Source organism: Euprymna scolopes, chromosome 46 (assembly GCF_053919585.1).
Source record: "Euprymna scolopes isolate OS-2025 chromosome 46, ASM5391958v1, whole genome shotgun sequence".
Taxonomy (NCBI): Eukaryota; Metazoa; Mollusca; class Cephalopoda; order Sepiida; family Sepiolidae; genus Euprymna; species Euprymna scolopes.
In genome coordinates this window covers 2,704,571-2,718,453 of record NC_136527.1, presented here as the reverse complement: position 1 = coordinate 2,718,453, position 13,883 = coordinate 2,704,571, and the positions used below count along the sequence as shown (strand labels likewise).

Sequence of the window (13,883 nt, the reverse complement as noted above, 5' to 3'; positions counted from 1 at the left end):
AGTTTTATCTAAAAGTTGATTAATTTGTATCCAAAACAATGGAAAGGTAATGATTTCCAAAGAAATTTGGGTATTTTTTCAATGTAACAGTTAAGATAAAGATAAAAGCATAGGTTCCGGCGAGGTTCGAACTCGCGACTTTCTGCGTGTAAAGCAGATGTGATAACCACTAAACCACAGAACCGTTACCAAGGTATAGAGAGTTTTATCTAAAAATTGATTAATTTGTATCCAAAACAATGGAAAGGTAATGATTTCCAAAGAAATTTGGGTATTTTTTCAATGAAACAGTTTAGATAAAGATAAAAGCATAGGTTCCGGCGAGGTTCGAACTCGCGACTTTCTGCGTGTAAAGCAGATGTGATAACCACTACACCACAGAACCGTTACCAAGGTATAAAGAGTTTTATCTAAAAGTTGATTAATTTGTATCCAAAACAATGGAAAAGTAATGATTTCCAGAGAAATTTGGGTATTTTTTCAATGTAACAGTTTAGATAAAGATAAAAGCATAGGTTCCGGGTAGGTTCGAACTCGCGACTTTCTGCGTGTAAAGCAGATGTGATAACAACTACACCACAGAACCGTTACCAAGGTATAGAGAGTTTTATCTAAAAGTTGATTCATTTGTATCCAAAACAATGGAAAGGTAATGATTTCCAAAGGAATTTTGGTATGTTTTCAATGTAACAGTTTAGATAAAGATAAAAGCAGAGGTTCCGGCGAGGTTCGAACTCGCGACTTTCTGCGTGTAAAGCAGATGTGATAACCACTACACCACAGAACCGTTACCAAGGTATAGAGAGTTTTATCTAAAAGTTGATTAATTTGTATCCAAAACAATAGAAAGGTAATGATTTCCAAAGAAATTTGGGTATTTGTTCAATGTAACAGTTAAGATGAAGACAAAAGCATAGGTTCCGGCGAGGTCCGAACTCGCGACTTTCTGCGTGTAAAGCAGATGTGATTACCACTACACCACAGAACCGTTACCAAGGTATAGAGAGTTTTATCTAAAAGTTGATTAATTTGTATCCAAAACAATGGAAAGGTAATGATTTCCAAAGAAATTTGGGTATTTTTTCAATGTAACAGTTTAGATAAAGATAAAAGCATAGGTTCCGGCGAGGTTCGAAATCGCGACTTTCTGCGTGTAAAGCAGATGTGATAACCACTACACCACAGAACCGTTACCAAGGTATAGAGAGTTTTATCTAAAAGTTTATTAATTTGTATCCAAAACAATAGAAAGGTAATGATTTCCAAAGAAATTTGGGTATTTGTTCAATGTAACAGTTAAGATGAAGACAAAAGCATAGGTTCCGGCGAGGTTCGAACTCGCGACTTTCTGCGTGTAAAGCAGATGTGATTACCACTACACCACAGAACCGTTACCAAGGTATAGAGAGTTTTATCTAAAAGTTGATTAATTTGTATCCAAAACAATGGAAAGGTAATGATTTCCAAAGAAATTTGGGTATTTTTTCAATGTAACAGTTTAGATAAAGATAAAAGCATAGGTTCCGGCGAGGTTCGAACTCGCGACTTTCTGCGTGTAAAGCAGATGTGATAACCACTACACCACAGAACCGTTACCAAGGTGTAGAGAGTTTTATCTAAAAGTTGATTAATTTGTATCCAAAACAATGGAAAGGTAATGATTTCCAAAGAAATTTGGGTATTTTTTCAATGTAACAGTTAAGATAAAGATAAAAGCATAGGTTCCGGCGAGGTTCGAACTCGCGACTTTCTGCGTGTAAAGCAGATGTGATAACCACAGAACCGTTACCAAGGTATAGAGAGTTTTATCTAAAAGTTGATGAATTTGTATCCAAAACAATGGAAAGGTAATGATTTCCAAAGAAATTTGGGTATTTTTACAATGTAACAGTTTAGATAAAGATAAAAGCATAGGTTCCGGCGAGGTTCGAACTCGCGACTTTCTGCGTGTAAAGCAGATGTGATAACCACTACACCACAGAACCGTTACCAAGGTATAGAGAGTTTTATCTAAAAGTTGATTAATTTGTATCCAAAACAATGGAAAGGTAATGATTTCCAAAGAAATTTGGGTATTTTTTCAATGTAACAGTTTAGATAAAGATAAAAGCATAGGTTCAGGCGAGGTTCGAAATCGCGACTTTCTGCGTGTAAAGCAGATGTGATAACCACTACACCACAGAACCGTTACCAAGGTATAGAGAGTTTTATCTAAAAGTTTATTAATTTGTATCCAAAACAATAGAAAGGTAATGATTTCCAAAGAAATTTGGGTATTTGTTCAATGTAACAGTTAAGATGAAGACAAAAGCATAGGTTCCGGCGAGGTTCGAACTCGCGACTTTCTGCGTGTAAAGCAGATGTGATTACCACTACACCACAGAACCGTTACCAAGGTATAGAGAGTTTTATCTAAAAGTTGATTAATTTGTATCCAAAACAATGGAAAGGTAATGATTTCCAAAGAAATTTGGGTATTTTTTCAATGTAACAGTTTAGATAAAGATAAAAGCATAGGTTCCGGCGAGGTTCGAACTCGCGACTTTCTGCGTGTAAAGCAGATGTGATAACCACTACACCACAGAACCGTTACCAAGGTGTGTAGAGTTTTATCTAAAAGTTGATTAATTTGTATCCAAAACAATGGAAAGGTAATGATTTCCAAAGAAATTTGGGTATTTTTTCAATGTAACAGTTAAGATAAAGATAAAAGCATAGGTTCCGGCGAGGTTCGAACTCGCGACTTTCTGCGTGTAAAGCAGATGTGATAACCACAGAACCGTTACCAAGGTATAGAGAGTTTTATCTAAAAGTTGATGAATTTGTATCCAAAACAATGGAAAGGTAATGATTTCCAAAGAAATTTGGGTATTTTTACAATGTAACAGTTTAGATAAAGATAAAAGCATAGGTTCCGGCGAGGTTCGAACTCGCGACTTTCTGCGTGTAAAGCAGATGTGATAACCACTACACCACAGAACCGTTACCGAGGTATAGAGAGTTTTATCTAAAAGTTGATTAATTTGTATCCAAAACAATGGAAAAGTAATGATTTCCAGAGAAATTTGGGTATTTTTTCAATGTAACAGTTTAGATAAAGATAAAGGCATAGGTTCCGGCGAGGTTCGAACTCGCGACTTTCTGCGTGTAAAGCAGATGTGATAACAACTACACCACAGAACCGTTACCAAGGTATAGAGAGTTTTATCTAAAAGTTGATTAATTTGTATCCAAAACAATGGAAAGGTAATGATTTCCAAAGGAATTTTGGTATTTTTTCAATGTAACAGTTTAGATAAAGATAAAAGCATAGGTTCCGGCGAGGTTCGAACTCGCGACTTTCTGCGTGTAAAGCAGATGTTATAACCACTACACCACAGAACCGTTACCAAGGTATAGAGAGTTTTATCTAAAAGTTGATTAATTTGTATCCAAAACAATGGAAAGGTAATGATTTCCAAAGGAATTTTGGTATTTTTTCAATGTAACAGTTTAGATAAAGATAAAAGCAGAGGTTCCGGCGAGGTTCGAACTCGCGACTTTCTGCGTGTAAAGCAGATGTGATAACCACTACACCACAGAACCGTTACCAAGGTATAGAGAGTTTTATCTAAAAGTTGATTAATTTGTATCCAAAACAATGGAAAGGTTATGATTTCCAAAGAAATTTTGGTATTTTTTCAATGTAACAGTTTAGATAAAGATAAAGGCATAGGTTCCGGCGAGGTTCGAACTCGCGACTTTCTGCGTGTAAAGCAGATGTGATAACCACTACACCACAGAACCGTTATCAAGGTATAGAGAATTTTATATAAAAAATGAATAATTTGTATCCAAAACAATGGAAAGGTAATGATTTCCAAAGAAATTTGGGTATTTTTTCAATGTAACAGTTTAGATAAAGATAAAAGCATAGGTTCCGGCGAGGTTCGAACTCGCGACTTTCTGCGTGTAAAGCAGATGTGATAACCACTACACCACAGAACCGTTACCAAGGTATAGAGAGTTTTATCTAAAAGTTGATTAATTTGTATCCAAAACAATGGAAAGGTAATGATTTCCAAAGAAATTTGGGTATTTTTTCAATGTAACAGTTTAGATAAAGATAAAAGCATAGGTTCCGGCGAGGTTCGAACTCGCGACTTTCTGCGTGTAAAGCAGATGTAATAACCACTACACCACAGAACCGTTACCAAGGTATAGAGAGTTTTATCTAAAAGTTGATTAATTTGTATCCAAAACAATGGAAAGGTAATGATTTCCAAAGAAATTTGGGTATTTTTTCAATGTAACAGTTTAGATAAAGATAAAAGCAGAGGTTCCGACGAGGTTCGAAATCGCGACTTTCTGCGTGTAAAGCAGATGTGATAACCACTACACCACAGAACCGTTACCAAGGTATAGAGAGTTTTATCTAAAAGTTTATTAATTTGTATCCAAAACAATAGAAAGGTAATGATTTCCAAAGAAATTTGGGTATTTGTTCAATGTAACAGTTAAGATGAAGACAAAAGCATAGGTTCCGGCGAGGTTCGACCTCGCGACTTTCTGCGTGTAAAGCAGATGTGATAACCACTAAACCACAGAACCGTTACCAAGGTATAGAGAGTTTTATCTAAAAGTTGATTAATTTGTATCCAAAACAATGGAAAGGTAATGATTTCCAAAGAAATTTGGGTATTTTTTCAATGTAACAGTTTAGATAAAGATAAAAGCATAGGTTCCGGCGAGGTTCGAACTCGCGACTTTCTGCGTGTAAAGCAGATGTGATAACCACTACACCACAGGACCGTTACCAAGGTATATAGATTTTTATCTAAAAGTTGATTAATTTGTATCCAAAACAATGGAAAGGTAATGATTTCCAAAGAAATTTGGGTATTTTTTCAATGTAACAGTTAAGATAAAGATAAAAGCATAGGTTCCGGCGAGGTTCGAACTCGCGACTTTCTGCGTGTAAAGCAGATGTTATAACCACTAAACCACAGAACCGTTACCAAGGTATAGAGAGTTTTATCTAAAAGTTGATTAATTTGTATCCAAAACAATGGAAAGGTAATGATTTCCAAAGAAATTTGGGTATTTTTTCAATGTAACAGTTTAGATATAGATAAAAGCATAGGTTCCGGCGAGGTTCGAACTCGCGACTTTCTGCGTGTAAAGCAGATGTGATAACCACTACACCACAGAACCGTTACCAAGGTATAGAGAGTTTTATCTAAAAGTTGATTAATTTGTATCCAAAACAATGGAAAGGTAATGATTTCCAGAGAAATTTGGCTATTTTTTCAATGTAACAGTTTAGATAAAGATAAAAGCATAGGTTCCATCGAGGTTCGAACTCGCGACTTTCTGCGTGTAAAGCAGATGTGATAACAACTACACCACAGAACCGTTACCAAGGTATAGAGAGTTTTATCTAAAAGTTGATTAATTTGTATCCAAAACAATGGAAAGGTAATGATTTCCAAAGGAATTTTGGTATTTTTTCAATGTAACAGTTTAGATAAAGATAAAAGCATAGGTTCCGGCGGGCTTCGAACTCGCGACTTTCTGCGTGTAAAGCAGATGTGATAACCACTAAACCACAGAACCGTTACCAAGGTATAGAGAGTTTTATCTAAAAGTTGATTAATTTGTATCCAAAACAATGGAAAGGTAATGATTTCCAAAGAAATTTGGGTATTTTTTCAATGTAACAGTTTAGATAAAGATAAAGGCATAGGTTCCGGCGAGGTTCGAACTCGCGACTTTCTGCGTGTAAAGCAGATGTGATAACCACTACACCACAGAACCGTTACCAAGGTATAGAGCGTTTTATATAAAAAATGATTAATTTGTATCCAAAACAATGGAAAGGTAATGATTTCCAAAGAAATTTGGGTATTTTTTCAATGTAACAGTTTAGATAAAGATAAAAGCATAGGTTCCGGCGAGGTTCGAACTCGCGACTTTCTGCGTGTAAAGCAGATGTGATAACCACTACACCACAGAACCGTTACCAAGGTATAGAGAGTTTTATCTAAAAGTTGATTAATTTGTATCCAAAACAATGGAAAGGTAATGATTTCCAAAGAAATTTGGGTATTTTTTCAATGTAACAGTTTAGATAAAGATAAAAGCATAGGTTCCGGCGAGGTTCGAAATCGCGACTTTCTGCGTGTAAAGCAGATGTGATAACCACTACACCACAGAACCGTTACCAAGGTATAGAGAGTTTTATCTAAAAGTTGATTAATTTGTATCCAAAACAATGGAAAGGTAATGATTTCCAAAGAAATTTGGGTATTTTTTCAATGTAACAGTTTAGATAAAGATAAAAGCATAGGTTCCGGCGAGGTTCGAAATCGCGACTTTCTGCGTGTAAAGCAGATGTGATAACCACTACACCACAGAACCGTTACCAAGGTATAGAGAGTTTTATCTAAAAGTTGATTAATTTGTATCCAAAACAATGGAAAGGTAAAGTATTTCCAAAGAAATTTTCGTATTTTTTCAATGTAACAGTTAAGATAAAGATAAAAGCATAGGTTCCGGCGAGGTTCGAACTCGCGACTTTCTGCCTGTAAAGCAGATGTGATAACCACTACACCACAGAACCGTTACAAATAGAGAGTTTTATCTAAAAGTTGATTAATTTGTATCCAAAACAATGGAAAAGTAATGATTTCCAGAGAAATTTGGGTATTTTTTCAATGTAACAGTTTAGATAAAGATAAAAGCATAGGTTCCGGCGAGGTTCGAACTCGCGACTTTCTGCGTATACAGCAGATGTGATAACCACTACACCACAGAACCGTTACCAAGGTATAGAGCGTTTTATATAAAAAATCATTAATTTGTATCCAAAACAATGGAAAGGTAATGATTTCCAAAGAAATTTGGGTATTTTTTCAATGTAACAGTTTAGATAAAGATAAAAGCATAGGTTCCGGCAAGGTTCGAACTCGCGACTTTCTGCGTGTAAAGCAGATGTGATAACCACTACACCACAGAACCGTTACCAAGGTATAGAGAGTTTTATCTAAAAGTTGATTAATTTGTATCCAAAACAATGGAAAGGTAATGATTTCCAAAGAAATTTGGGTATTTTTTCAATGTAACAGTTTAGATAAAGATAAAAGCATAGGTTCCGGCGAGGTTCGAAATCGCGACTTTCTGCGTGTAAAGCAGATGTGATAACCACTACACCACAGAACCGTTACCAAGGTATAGAGAGTTTTATCTAAAAGTTGATTAATTTGTATCCAAAACAATGGAAAGGTAATGATTTCCAAAGAAATTTGGGTATTTTTTCAATGTAACAGTTTAGATAAAGATAAAAGCATAGGTTCCGGCGAGGTTCGAAATCGCGACTTTCTGCGTGTAAAGCAGATGTGATAACCACTACACCACAGAACCGTTACCAAGGTATAGAGAGTTTTATCTAAAAGTTGATTAATTTGTATCCAAAACAATGGAAAGGTAATGATTTCCAAAGAAATTTTCGTATTTTTTCAATGTAACAGTTTAGATAAAGATAAAAGCATAGGTTCCGGCGAGGTTCGAACTCGCGACTTTCTGCGTGTAAAGCAGATGTGATAACCACTACACCACAGAACCGTTACCAAGGTATAGAGAGTTTTATCTAAAAGTTGATTAATTTGTATCCAAAACAATAGAAAGGTAATGATTTCCAAAGAAATTTGGGTATTTGTTCAATGTAACAGTTAAGATGAAGACAAAAGCATAGGTTTACGCGAGGTTCGAACTCGCGACTTTCTGCGTGTAAAGCAGATGTGATTACCACTACACCACAGAACCGTTACCAAGGTATAGAGAGTTTTATCTAAAAGTTGATTAATTTGTATCCAAAACAATGGAAAGGTAATGATTTCCAAAGAAATTTTCGTATTTTTTCAATGTAACAGTTAAGATAAAGATAAAAGCATAGGTTCCGGCGAGGTTCGAACTCGCGACTTTCTGCGTGTAAAGCAGATTTGATAACCACTAAACCACAGAACCGTTACCAAGGTATAGAGAGTTTTATCTAAAAGTTGATTAATTTGTATCCAAAACAATGGAAAGGTAATGATTTCCAAAGAAATTTGGGTATTTTTTCAATGTAACAGTTTAGATAAAGATAAAAGCATAGGTTCCGGCGAGGTTCGAAATCGCGACTTTCTGCGTGTAAAGCAGATGTGATAACCACTACACCACAGAACCGTTACCAAGGTATAGAGAGTTTTATCTAAAAGTTGATTAATTTGTATCCAAAACAATGGAAAGGTAATGATTTCCAAAGAAATTTGGGTATTTTTTCAATGTAACAGTTTAGATAAAGATAAAAGCATAGGTTCCGGCGAGGTTCGAAATCGCGACTTTCTGCGTGTAAAGCAGATGTGATAACCACTACACCACAGAACCGTTACCAAGGTATAGAGAGTTTTATCTAAAAGTTGATTAATTTGTATCCAAAACAATGGAAAGGTAAAGTATTTCCAAAGAAATTTTCGTATTTTTTCAATGTAACAGTTAAGATAAAGATAAAAGCATAGGTTCCGGCGAGGTTCGAACTCGCGACTTTCTGCCTGTAAAGCAGATGTGATAACCACTACACCACAGAACCGTTACAAATAGAGAGTTTTATCTAAAAGTTGATTAATTTGTATCCAAAACAATGGAAAAGTAATGATTTCCAGAGAAATTTGGGTATTTTTTCAATGTAACAGTTTAGATAAAGATAAAAGCATAGGTTCCGGCGAGGTTCGAACTCGCGACTTTCTGCGTATACAGCAGATGTGATAACCACTACACCACAGAACCGTTACCAAGGTATAGAGCGTTTTATATAAAAAATCATTAATTTGTATCCAAAACAATGGAAAGGTAATGATTTCCAAAGAAATTTGGGTATTTTTTCAATGTAACAGTTTAGATAAAGATAAAAGCATAGGTTCCGGCAAGGTTCGAACTCGCGACTTTCTGCGTGTAAAGCAGATGTGATAACCACTACACCACAGAACCGTTACCAAGGTATAGAGAGTTTTATCTAAAAGTTGATTAATTTGTATCCAAAACAATGGAAAGGTAATGATTTCCAAAGAAATTTGGGTATTTTTTCAATGTAACAGTTTAGATAAAGATAAAAGCATAGGTTCCGGCGAGGTTCGAAATCGCGACTTTCTGCGTGTAAAGCAGATGTGATAACCACTACACCACAGAACCGTTACCAAGGTATAGAGAGTTTTATCTAAAAGTTGATTAATTTGTATCCAAAACAATGGAAAGGTAATGATTTCCAAAGAAATTTGGGTATTTTTTCAATGTAACAGTTTAGATAAAGATAAAAGCATAGGTTCCGGCGAGGTTCGAAATCGCGACTTTCTGCGTGTAAAGCAGATGTGATAACCACTACACCACAGAACCGTTACCAAGGTATAGAGAGTTTTATCTAAAAGTTGATTAATTTGTATCCAAAACAATGGAAAGGTAATGATTTCCAAAGAAATTTTCGTATTTTTTCAATGTAACAGTTTAGATAAAGATAAAAGCATAGGTTCCGGCGAGGTTCGAACTCGCGACTTTCTGCGTGTAAAGCAGATGTGATAACCACTACACCACAGAACCGTTACCAAGGTATAGAGAGTTTTATCTAAAAGTTGATTAATTTGTATCCAAAACAATAGAAAGGTAATGATTTCCAAAGAAATTTGGGTATTTGTTCAATGTAACAGTTAAGATGAAGACAAAAGCATAGGTTTACGCGAGGTTCGAACTCGCGACTTTCTGCGTGTAAAGCAGATGTGATTACCACTACACCACAGAACCGTTACCAAGGTATAGAGAGTTTTATCTAAAAGTTGATTAATTTGTATCCAAAACAATGGAAAGGTAATGATTTCCAAAGAAATTTTCGTATTTTTTCAATGTAACAGTTAAGATAAAGATAAAAGCATAGGTTCCGGCGAGGTTCGAACTCGCGACTTTCTGCGTGTAAAGCAGATTTGATAACCACTAAACCACAGAACCGTTACCAAGGTATAGAGAGTTTTATCTAAAAGTTGATTAATTTGTATCCAAAACAACGGAAAGATAATGATTTCCAAAGAAATTTGGGTATTTTTTCAATGTAACAGTTTAGATATAGATAAAAGCATAGGTTCCGGCGAGGTTCGAAATCGCGACTTTCTGCGTGTAAAGCAGATGTGATAACCACTACACCACAGAACCGTTACCAAGGTATAGAGATTTTATCTAAAAGTTGATTAATTTGTATCCAAAACAATGGAAAGGTAATGATTTCCAGAGAAATTTGGGTATTTTTTCAATGTAACAGTTTAGATAAAGATAAAAGCATAGGTTCCGGCGAGGTTCGAACTCGCGACTTTCTGCGTGTAAAGCAGATGTGATAACAATTACACCACAGAACCGTTACCAAGGTATAGAGAGTTTTATCTAAAAGTTGATTAATTTGTATCCAAAACAATGGAAAGGTAATGATTTCCAAAGAAATTTTGGTATTTTTTCAATGTAACAGTTTAGATAAAGATAAAAGCATAGGTTCCGGCGGGGTTCGAACTCGCGACTTTCTGCGTGTAAAGCAGATGTGATAACCACTACACCACAGAACCGTTACCAAGGTATAGAGAGTTTTATCTAAAAGTTGATTAATTTGTATCCAAAACAATGGAAAGGTAATGATTTCCAAAGAAATTTGGGTATTTTTTCAATGTAACAGTTTAGATAAAGATAAAGGCATAGGTTCCGGCGAGGTTCGAACTCGCGACTTTCTGCGTGTAAAGCAGATGTGATAACCACTACACCACAGAACCGTTACCAAGGTATAGAGCGTTTTATATAAAAGTTGATTAATTTGTATCCAAAACAATGGAAAGGTAATGATTTCCAAAGAAATTTGGGTATTTTTTCAATGTAACAGTTTAGATAAAGATAAAAGCATAGGTTCCGGCGAGGTTCGAACTCGCGACTTTCTGCGTGTAAAGCAGATGTGATAACCACTACACCACAGAACCGTTACCAAGGTATAGAGAGTTTTATCTAAAAGTTGATTAATTTGTATCCAAAACAATGGAAAGGTAATGATTTCCAAAGAAATTTGGGTATTTTTTCAATGTAACAGTTTAGATAAAGATAAAAGCATAGGTTCCGGCGAGGTTCGAAATCGCGACTTTCTGCGTGTAAAGCAGATGTGATAACCACTACACCACAGAACCGTTACCAAGGTATAGAGAGTTTTATCTAAAAGTTGATTAATTTGTATCCAAAACAATGGAAAGGTAATGATTTCCAAAGAAATTTGGGTATTTTTTCAATGTAACAGTTTAGATAAAGATAAAAGCATAGGTTCCGGCGAGGTTCGAAATCGCGACTTTCTGCGTGTAAAGCAGATGTGATAACCACTACACCACAGAACCGTTACCAAGGTATAGAGAGTTTTATCTAAAAGTTGATTAATTTGTATCCAAAACAATGGAAAGGTAATGATTTCCAAAGAAATTTGGGTATTTTTTCAATGTAACAGTTAAGATAAAGATAAAAGCATAGGTTCCGGCGAGGTTCGAACTCGCGACTTTCTGCGTGTAAAGCAGATGTGATAACCACTACACCACAGAACCGTTACCAAGGTATAGAGAGTTTTATCTAAAAGTTGATTAATTTGTATCCAAAACAATGGAAAAGTAATGATTTCCAGAGAAATTTGGGTATTTTTTCAATGTAACAGTTTAGATAAAGATAAAAGCATAGGTTCCGGCGAGGTTCGAACTCGCGACTTTCTGCGTGTACAGCAGATGTGATAACCACTACACCACAGAACCGTTACCAAGGTATAGAGCGTTTTATATAAAAAATGATTAATTTGTATCCAAAACAATGGAAAGGTAATGATTTCCAAAGAAATTTGGGTATTTTTTCAATGTAACAGTTTAGATAAAGATAAAAGCATAGGTTCCGGCGAGGTTCGAACTCGCGACTTTCTGCGTGTAAAGCAGATGTGATAACCACTACACCACAGAACCGTTACCAAGGTATAGAGAGTTTTATCTAAAAGTTGATTAATTTGTATCCAAAACAATGGAAAGGTAATGATTTCCAAAGAAATTTGGGTATTTTTTCAATGTAACAGTTTAGATAAAGATAAAAGCATAGGTTCCGGCGAGGTTCGAACTCGCGACTTTCTGCGTGTAAAGCAGATGTGATAACCACTACACCACAGAACCGTTACCAAGGTATAGAGAGTTTTATCTAAAAGTTGATTAATTTGTATCCAAAACAATGGAAAGGTAATGATTTCCAAAGAAATTTGGGTATTTTTTCAATGTAACAGTTTAGATAAAGATAAAAGCATAGGTTCCGGCGAGGTTCGAAATCGCGACTTTCTGCGTGTAAAGCAGATGTGATAACCACTACACCACAGAACCGTTACCAAGGTATAGAGAGTTTTATCTAAAAGTTGATTAATTTGTATCCAAAACAATGGAAAGGTAATGATTTCCAAAGAAATTTTCGTATTTTTTCAATGTAACAGTTTAGATAAAGATAAAAGCATAGGTTCCGGCGAGGTTCGAACTCGCGACTTTCTGCGTGTAAAGCAGATGTGATAACCACTACACCACAGAACCGTTACCAAGGTATAGAGAGTTTTATCTAAAAGTTGATTAATTTGTATCCAAAACAATAGAAAGGTAATGATTTCCAAAGAAATTTGGGTATTTGTTCAATGTAACAGTTAAGATGAAGACAAAAGCATAGGTTCCGGCGAGGTTCGAACTCGCGACTTTCTGCGTGTAAAGCAGATGTGATTACAACTACACCACAGAACCGTTACCAAGGTATAGAGAGTTTTATCTAAAAGTTGATTAATTTGTATCCAAAACAATGGAAAGGTAATGATTTCCAAAGAAATTTGGGTATTTTTTCAATGTAACAGTTTAGATAAAGATAAAAGCATAGGTTCCGGCGAGGTTCGAACTCGCGACTTTCTGCGTGTAAAGCAGATGTGATAACCACTACACCACAGAACCGTTACCAAGGTATAGAGAGTTTTATCTAAAAGTTGATTAATTTGTATCCAAAACAATAGAAAGGTAATGATTTCCAAAGAAATTTGGGTATTTGTTCAATGTAACAGTTAAGATGAAGACAAAAGCATAGGTTCCGGCGAGGTTCGAACTCGCGACTTTCTGCGTGTAAAGCAGATGTGATTACCACTACACCACAGAACCGTTACCAAGGTATAGAGAGTTTTATCTAAAAGTTGATTAATTTGTATCCAAAACAATGGAAAGGTAATGATTTCCAAAGAAATTAGGGTATTTTTTCAATGTAACAGTTTAGATAAAGATAAAAGCATAGGTTCCGGCGAGGTTCGAACTCGCGACTTTCTGCGTGTAAAGCAGATGTGATAACCACTACACCACAGAACCGTTACCAAGGTATAGAGAGTTTTATCTAAAAGTTGATTAATTTGTATCCAAAACAATGGAAAGGTAATGATTTCCAAAGAAATTTGGGTATTTTTTCAATGTAACAGTTAAGATAAAGATAAAAGCATAGGTTCCGGCGAGGTTCGAACTCGCGACTTTCTGCGTGTAAAGCAGATGTCATAACAACTAAACCACAGAACAGTTTCCAAGGTATAGAGAGTTTTATCTAAAAGTTTATTAATTTGTATCCAAAACAATGGAAAGGTAATGATTTCCAAAGAAATTTGAGTATTTTTTCAATGTAAAAGTTTAGATAAGATAAAAGCATAGGCTCCGGCGAGGTTCGAACTCGCGACTTTCTGCGTGTAAAGCAGATGTGATAACCACTACACCACAGAACCGTTACCAAGGTATAGAGAGTTTTATCTAAAACTTGATTAATTTGTATCCAAAACA

At 35.5% G+C, this 13,883-nt stretch overlaps 60 non-coding genes across 60 annotated transcripts; all 60 read right to left on the bottom strand.

Moving 5' to 3' along the window:
* Nucleotides 1–111: 111 nt before the first annotated feature.
* Nucleotides 112–184, bottom strand: Trnav-uac (transfer RNA valine (anticodon UAC)). The gene has a single exon. It is a non-coding gene; the product is annotated as a tRNA-Val (tRNA).
* Nucleotides 185–312: 128 nt separating this feature from the next.
* Trnav-uac (transfer RNA valine (anticodon UAC)) lies at nt 313–385 on the bottom strand. The gene has a single exon. It is a non-coding gene; the product is annotated as a tRNA-Val (tRNA).
* A 329-nt stretch (nt 386–714) lies between these two features.
* Nucleotides 715–787, bottom strand: Trnav-uac (transfer RNA valine (anticodon UAC)). The gene has a single exon. It is a non-coding gene; the product is annotated as a tRNA-Val (tRNA).
* A 128-nt stretch (nt 788–915) lies between these two features.
* On the bottom strand, nt 916–988 carry Trnav-uac (transfer RNA valine (anticodon UAC)). Its single transcript has one exon. It is a non-coding gene; the product is annotated as a tRNA-Val (tRNA).
* A 128-nt stretch (nt 989–1,116) lies between these two features.
* Nucleotides 1,117–1,189, bottom strand: Trnav-uac (transfer RNA valine (anticodon UAC)). The gene has a single exon. It is a non-coding gene; the product is annotated as a tRNA-Val (tRNA).
* A 128-nt stretch (nt 1,190–1,317) lies between these two features.
* Nucleotides 1,318–1,390, bottom strand: Trnav-uac (transfer RNA valine (anticodon UAC)). Its single transcript has one exon. It is a non-coding gene; the product is annotated as a tRNA-Val (tRNA).
* A 128-nt stretch (nt 1,391–1,518) lies between these two features.
* Nucleotides 1,519–1,591, bottom strand: Trnav-uac (transfer RNA valine (anticodon UAC)). Its single transcript has one exon. It is a non-coding gene; the product is annotated as a tRNA-Val (tRNA).
* Nucleotides 1,592–1,912: 321 nt separating this feature from the next.
* Trnav-uac (transfer RNA valine (anticodon UAC)) lies at nt 1,913–1,985 on the bottom strand. Its single transcript has one exon. It is a non-coding gene; the product is annotated as a tRNA-Val (tRNA).
* A 128-nt stretch (nt 1,986–2,113) lies between these two features.
* On the bottom strand, nt 2,114–2,186 carry Trnav-uac (transfer RNA valine (anticodon UAC)). Its single transcript has one exon. It is a non-coding gene; the product is annotated as a tRNA-Val (tRNA).
* A 128-nt stretch (nt 2,187–2,314) lies between these two features.
* Trnav-uac (transfer RNA valine (anticodon UAC)) lies at nt 2,315–2,387 on the bottom strand. Its single transcript has one exon. It is a non-coding gene; the product is annotated as a tRNA-Val (tRNA).
* Nucleotides 2,388–2,515: 128 nt separating this feature from the next.
* On the bottom strand, nt 2,516–2,588 carry Trnav-uac (transfer RNA valine (anticodon UAC)). The gene has a single exon. It is a non-coding gene; the product is annotated as a tRNA-Val (tRNA).
* Nucleotides 2,589–2,909: 321 nt separating this feature from the next.
* Nucleotides 2,910–2,982, bottom strand: Trnav-uac (transfer RNA valine (anticodon UAC)). Its single transcript has one exon. It is a non-coding gene; the product is annotated as a tRNA-Val (tRNA).
* A 128-nt stretch (nt 2,983–3,110) lies between these two features.
* Nucleotides 3,111–3,183, bottom strand: Trnav-uac (transfer RNA valine (anticodon UAC)). The gene has a single exon. It is a non-coding gene; the product is annotated as a tRNA-Val (tRNA).
* A 128-nt stretch (nt 3,184–3,311) lies between these two features.
* Trnav-uac (transfer RNA valine (anticodon UAC)) lies at nt 3,312–3,384 on the bottom strand. The gene has a single exon. It is a non-coding gene; the product is annotated as a tRNA-Val (tRNA).
* A 128-nt stretch (nt 3,385–3,512) lies between these two features.
* Trnav-uac (transfer RNA valine (anticodon UAC)) lies at nt 3,513–3,585 on the bottom strand. The gene has a single exon. It is a non-coding gene; the product is annotated as a tRNA-Val (tRNA).
* Nucleotides 3,586–3,713: 128 nt separating this feature from the next.
* Trnav-uac (transfer RNA valine (anticodon UAC)) lies at nt 3,714–3,786 on the bottom strand. The gene has a single exon. It is a non-coding gene; the product is annotated as a tRNA-Val (tRNA).
* Nucleotides 3,787–3,914: 128 nt separating this feature from the next.
* On the bottom strand, nt 3,915–3,987 carry Trnav-uac (transfer RNA valine (anticodon UAC)). The gene has a single exon. It is a non-coding gene; the product is annotated as a tRNA-Val (tRNA).
* A 128-nt stretch (nt 3,988–4,115) lies between these two features.
* Nucleotides 4,116–4,188, bottom strand: Trnav-uac (transfer RNA valine (anticodon UAC)). Its single transcript has one exon. It is a non-coding gene; the product is annotated as a tRNA-Val (tRNA).
* Nucleotides 4,189–4,316: 128 nt separating this feature from the next.
* Trnav-uac (transfer RNA valine (anticodon UAC)) lies at nt 4,317–4,389 on the bottom strand. The gene has a single exon. It is a non-coding gene; the product is annotated as a tRNA-Val (tRNA).
* A 329-nt stretch (nt 4,390–4,718) lies between these two features.
* On the bottom strand, nt 4,719–4,791 carry Trnav-uac (transfer RNA valine (anticodon UAC)). The gene has a single exon. It is a non-coding gene; the product is annotated as a tRNA-Val (tRNA).
* Nucleotides 4,792–4,919: 128 nt separating this feature from the next.
* Nucleotides 4,920–4,992, bottom strand: Trnav-uac (transfer RNA valine (anticodon UAC)). Its single transcript has one exon. It is a non-coding gene; the product is annotated as a tRNA-Val (tRNA).
* Nucleotides 4,993–5,120: 128 nt separating this feature from the next.
* On the bottom strand, nt 5,121–5,193 carry Trnav-uac (transfer RNA valine (anticodon UAC)). Its single transcript has one exon. It is a non-coding gene; the product is annotated as a tRNA-Val (tRNA).
* A 530-nt stretch (nt 5,194–5,723) lies between these two features.
* Trnav-uac (transfer RNA valine (anticodon UAC)) lies at nt 5,724–5,796 on the bottom strand. Its single transcript has one exon. It is a non-coding gene; the product is annotated as a tRNA-Val (tRNA).
* A 128-nt stretch (nt 5,797–5,924) lies between these two features.
* Trnav-uac (transfer RNA valine (anticodon UAC)) lies at nt 5,925–5,997 on the bottom strand. The gene has a single exon. It is a non-coding gene; the product is annotated as a tRNA-Val (tRNA).
* A 128-nt stretch (nt 5,998–6,125) lies between these two features.
* On the bottom strand, nt 6,126–6,198 carry Trnav-uac (transfer RNA valine (anticodon UAC)). The gene has a single exon. It is a non-coding gene; the product is annotated as a tRNA-Val (tRNA).
* Nucleotides 6,199–6,326: 128 nt separating this feature from the next.
* Trnav-uac (transfer RNA valine (anticodon UAC)) lies at nt 6,327–6,399 on the bottom strand. The gene has a single exon. It is a non-coding gene; the product is annotated as a tRNA-Val (tRNA).
* Nucleotides 6,400–6,528: 129 nt separating this feature from the next.
* On the bottom strand, nt 6,529–6,601 carry Trnav-uac (transfer RNA valine (anticodon UAC)). The gene has a single exon. It is a non-coding gene; the product is annotated as a tRNA-Val (tRNA).
* Nucleotides 6,602–6,725: 124 nt separating this feature from the next.
* Nucleotides 6,726–6,798, bottom strand: Trnai-uau (transfer RNA isoleucine (anticodon UAU)). Its single transcript has one exon. It is a non-coding gene; the product is annotated as a tRNA-Ile (tRNA).
* Nucleotides 6,799–6,926: 128 nt separating this feature from the next.
* On the bottom strand, nt 6,927–6,999 carry Trnav-uac (transfer RNA valine (anticodon UAC)). The gene has a single exon. It is a non-coding gene; the product is annotated as a tRNA-Val (tRNA).
* A 128-nt stretch (nt 7,000–7,127) lies between these two features.
* On the bottom strand, nt 7,128–7,200 carry Trnav-uac (transfer RNA valine (anticodon UAC)). The gene has a single exon. It is a non-coding gene; the product is annotated as a tRNA-Val (tRNA).
* Nucleotides 7,201–7,328: 128 nt separating this feature from the next.
* On the bottom strand, nt 7,329–7,401 carry Trnav-uac (transfer RNA valine (anticodon UAC)). Its single transcript has one exon. It is a non-coding gene; the product is annotated as a tRNA-Val (tRNA).
* A 128-nt stretch (nt 7,402–7,529) lies between these two features.
* Trnav-uac (transfer RNA valine (anticodon UAC)) lies at nt 7,530–7,602 on the bottom strand. The gene has a single exon. It is a non-coding gene; the product is annotated as a tRNA-Val (tRNA).
* A 128-nt stretch (nt 7,603–7,730) lies between these two features.
* On the bottom strand, nt 7,731–7,803 carry Trnav-uac (transfer RNA valine (anticodon UAC)). The gene has a single exon. It is a non-coding gene; the product is annotated as a tRNA-Val (tRNA).
* A 329-nt stretch (nt 7,804–8,132) lies between these two features.
* Nucleotides 8,133–8,205, bottom strand: Trnav-uac (transfer RNA valine (anticodon UAC)). The gene has a single exon. It is a non-coding gene; the product is annotated as a tRNA-Val (tRNA).
* A 128-nt stretch (nt 8,206–8,333) lies between these two features.
* Nucleotides 8,334–8,406, bottom strand: Trnav-uac (transfer RNA valine (anticodon UAC)). The gene has a single exon. It is a non-coding gene; the product is annotated as a tRNA-Val (tRNA).
* A 129-nt stretch (nt 8,407–8,535) lies between these two features.
* Nucleotides 8,536–8,608, bottom strand: Trnav-uac (transfer RNA valine (anticodon UAC)). The gene has a single exon. It is a non-coding gene; the product is annotated as a tRNA-Val (tRNA).
* A 124-nt stretch (nt 8,609–8,732) lies between these two features.
* Nucleotides 8,733–8,805, bottom strand: Trnai-uau (transfer RNA isoleucine (anticodon UAU)). Its single transcript has one exon. It is a non-coding gene; the product is annotated as a tRNA-Ile (tRNA).
* Nucleotides 8,806–8,933: 128 nt separating this feature from the next.
* On the bottom strand, nt 8,934–9,006 carry Trnav-uac (transfer RNA valine (anticodon UAC)). Its single transcript has one exon. It is a non-coding gene; the product is annotated as a tRNA-Val (tRNA).
* Nucleotides 9,007–9,134: 128 nt separating this feature from the next.
* On the bottom strand, nt 9,135–9,207 carry Trnav-uac (transfer RNA valine (anticodon UAC)). The gene has a single exon. It is a non-coding gene; the product is annotated as a tRNA-Val (tRNA).
* A 128-nt stretch (nt 9,208–9,335) lies between these two features.
* Nucleotides 9,336–9,408, bottom strand: Trnav-uac (transfer RNA valine (anticodon UAC)). Its single transcript has one exon. It is a non-coding gene; the product is annotated as a tRNA-Val (tRNA).
* A 128-nt stretch (nt 9,409–9,536) lies between these two features.
* On the bottom strand, nt 9,537–9,609 carry Trnav-uac (transfer RNA valine (anticodon UAC)). The gene has a single exon. It is a non-coding gene; the product is annotated as a tRNA-Val (tRNA).
* Nucleotides 9,610–9,737: 128 nt separating this feature from the next.
* On the bottom strand, nt 9,738–9,810 carry Trnav-uac (transfer RNA valine (anticodon UAC)). The gene has a single exon. It is a non-coding gene; the product is annotated as a tRNA-Val (tRNA).
* Nucleotides 9,811–10,139: 329 nt separating this feature from the next.
* Trnav-uac (transfer RNA valine (anticodon UAC)) lies at nt 10,140–10,212 on the bottom strand. Its single transcript has one exon. It is a non-coding gene; the product is annotated as a tRNA-Val (tRNA).
* A 127-nt stretch (nt 10,213–10,339) lies between these two features.
* On the bottom strand, nt 10,340–10,412 carry Trnav-uac (transfer RNA valine (anticodon UAC)). Its single transcript has one exon. It is a non-coding gene; the product is annotated as a tRNA-Val (tRNA).
* A 128-nt stretch (nt 10,413–10,540) lies between these two features.
* Trnav-uac (transfer RNA valine (anticodon UAC)) lies at nt 10,541–10,613 on the bottom strand. The gene has a single exon. It is a non-coding gene; the product is annotated as a tRNA-Val (tRNA).
* Nucleotides 10,614–10,741: 128 nt separating this feature from the next.
* Trnav-uac (transfer RNA valine (anticodon UAC)) lies at nt 10,742–10,814 on the bottom strand. Its single transcript has one exon. It is a non-coding gene; the product is annotated as a tRNA-Val (tRNA).
* A 128-nt stretch (nt 10,815–10,942) lies between these two features.
* Nucleotides 10,943–11,015, bottom strand: Trnav-uac (transfer RNA valine (anticodon UAC)). The gene has a single exon. It is a non-coding gene; the product is annotated as a tRNA-Val (tRNA).
* A 128-nt stretch (nt 11,016–11,143) lies between these two features.
* Nucleotides 11,144–11,216, bottom strand: Trnav-uac (transfer RNA valine (anticodon UAC)). Its single transcript has one exon. It is a non-coding gene; the product is annotated as a tRNA-Val (tRNA).
* Nucleotides 11,217–11,344: 128 nt separating this feature from the next.
* On the bottom strand, nt 11,345–11,417 carry Trnav-uac (transfer RNA valine (anticodon UAC)). The gene has a single exon. It is a non-coding gene; the product is annotated as a tRNA-Val (tRNA).
* Nucleotides 11,418–11,545: 128 nt separating this feature from the next.
* On the bottom strand, nt 11,546–11,618 carry Trnav-uac (transfer RNA valine (anticodon UAC)). Its single transcript has one exon. It is a non-coding gene; the product is annotated as a tRNA-Val (tRNA).
* Nucleotides 11,619–11,746: 128 nt separating this feature from the next.
* Trnav-uac (transfer RNA valine (anticodon UAC)) lies at nt 11,747–11,819 on the bottom strand. Its single transcript has one exon. It is a non-coding gene; the product is annotated as a tRNA-Val (tRNA).
* A 128-nt stretch (nt 11,820–11,947) lies between these two features.
* Trnav-uac (transfer RNA valine (anticodon UAC)) lies at nt 11,948–12,020 on the bottom strand. Its single transcript has one exon. It is a non-coding gene; the product is annotated as a tRNA-Val (tRNA).
* A 128-nt stretch (nt 12,021–12,148) lies between these two features.
* On the bottom strand, nt 12,149–12,221 carry Trnav-uac (transfer RNA valine (anticodon UAC)). Its single transcript has one exon. It is a non-coding gene; the product is annotated as a tRNA-Val (tRNA).
* Nucleotides 12,222–12,349: 128 nt separating this feature from the next.
* Trnav-uac (transfer RNA valine (anticodon UAC)) lies at nt 12,350–12,422 on the bottom strand. The gene has a single exon. It is a non-coding gene; the product is annotated as a tRNA-Val (tRNA).
* A 128-nt stretch (nt 12,423–12,550) lies between these two features.
* Trnav-uac (transfer RNA valine (anticodon UAC)) lies at nt 12,551–12,623 on the bottom strand. The gene has a single exon. It is a non-coding gene; the product is annotated as a tRNA-Val (tRNA).
* Nucleotides 12,624–12,751: 128 nt separating this feature from the next.
* Nucleotides 12,752–12,824, bottom strand: Trnav-uac (transfer RNA valine (anticodon UAC)). Its single transcript has one exon. It is a non-coding gene; the product is annotated as a tRNA-Val (tRNA).
* Nucleotides 12,825–12,952: 128 nt separating this feature from the next.
* On the bottom strand, nt 12,953–13,025 carry Trnav-uac (transfer RNA valine (anticodon UAC)). The gene has a single exon. It is a non-coding gene; the product is annotated as a tRNA-Val (tRNA).
* Nucleotides 13,026–13,153: 128 nt separating this feature from the next.
* Nucleotides 13,154–13,226, bottom strand: Trnav-uac (transfer RNA valine (anticodon UAC)). The gene has a single exon. It is a non-coding gene; the product is annotated as a tRNA-Val (tRNA).
* Nucleotides 13,227–13,354: 128 nt separating this feature from the next.
* Nucleotides 13,355–13,427, bottom strand: Trnav-uac (transfer RNA valine (anticodon UAC)). The gene has a single exon. It is a non-coding gene; the product is annotated as a tRNA-Val (tRNA).
* Nucleotides 13,428–13,755: 328 nt separating this feature from the next.
* On the bottom strand, nt 13,756–13,828 carry Trnav-uac (transfer RNA valine (anticodon UAC)). The gene has a single exon. It is a non-coding gene; the product is annotated as a tRNA-Val (tRNA).
* Between the last annotated feature and the right edge of the window lie 55 nt (nt 13,829–13,883).